Source organism: Alexandromys fortis, unplaced genomic scaffold (genome assembly GCF_014885135.2).
Source record: "Alexandromys fortis isolate MF-2015 unplaced genomic scaffold, M_Fortis_MF-2015_v1.1 scaffold_103, whole genome shotgun sequence".
NCBI lineage: Eukaryota > Metazoa > Chordata > Mammalia > Rodentia > Cricetidae > Alexandromys > Alexandromys fortis.
In genome coordinates, this window is record NW_026067978.1 from 3,780,478 (window position 1) to 3,781,726 (window position 1,249).

Genomic DNA, 1,249 nt, shown 5'->3' on the forward strand with positions numbered 1-1,249 from the left:
GCTCAGTGGATCTGGCCTCAGAGCTTGCTCTGGCTGGGCTGGAATGAGACCACGCCCACCTGCCTGGGTGCCCCGCCTCCTCTTGCCTGAAGAAACTGGGTAGGAGAGAAAGGCGGGATTCGGGGAGGGAGTTGTGAGCTGTGTTGGTATTGCCCAATCCCAGGAAAGGAGACCACAACGACGGTACAGCTGCTTTTTTTGTGAGACAGGGTCCCTGTAGCTGGAGTGGCCTCCCTTACCAGGTAGCCAAGGATCACTTTGAACTTTTGACCCCTTTGCCTCTACTTCCCCAGTGCTGGGATTACAGACTTGTACACTGCCACCCCGTGTGTCCCATCTCAAGGCAGGCTTCAAATGTCCCGCCAGTCAGCTGTCTGCGCTAAGACAGGAGAGACAACAGCCCCTCACCTAGAGCTGTGGTTCACAACTTCCTATGCTGCGACTCTTGATACAGTTCCTCACGTTGTGATGACCCCGCAACCATAAAATCATGCTGTTGCTACTTCATAACTGTGGTAATTTTACCGCTGTCATGAATCACAGTGTAACTATCTGATATGCGACCCATAGGGCGAGAATCCCTGAAGAGGCTTTTTTGCTTTCAGGAGACTCCATGAAAGGACAGAGCTTCCTTGGAGATGAGAAGAGCCAAATGCTGCATGATCCCCAGGAACGTTTTCCTGGGCAGGCCTTGGCTCAGGGATGGGGTGTGATTTGCTTAAGGTTACATGTGGCTTTCAGATTAGAGCTCTGGGGACTGAGGACCGTCTAAGGAGTTTCTTGGGATTCCATTCTCTGTCATTATCTCTGCTTGGTGCAGATGAAGCAGCCAACTCTCCTCCCTCTACAAATTACAGCATTGTTCTCAGGCCGGACCCATCTCCCCACCATGGTCTCAGCCCCAGAAAGCAGCACCGACTGAGGCCTTACTATGTGCCAACGGTGCAACTTAACGTAATTTAAGACACCTCACGGGTAACAGGAACACTGGAAACAGATTCTGAAGGGCCGGTCCCTTACCAGGTCCCGTGTGGATCTGTGGTGTGTCTGTGTGTTGTATGTATGTAAGCATGGTGTGTACCTGTGGAAGGAAAAGGTGGATTGGAGATGTTTTCATCAACCATTCTCCATTTTTTTTTTTTGAGACACTATGGAACCCTGACGGTCCTGGAACTCTGTAGACCAGGCTGGCCTTCAGCTCACAGAGATCCACCTGCCTCTGCCTCCCAATGCTGGGGTTATAGACCTG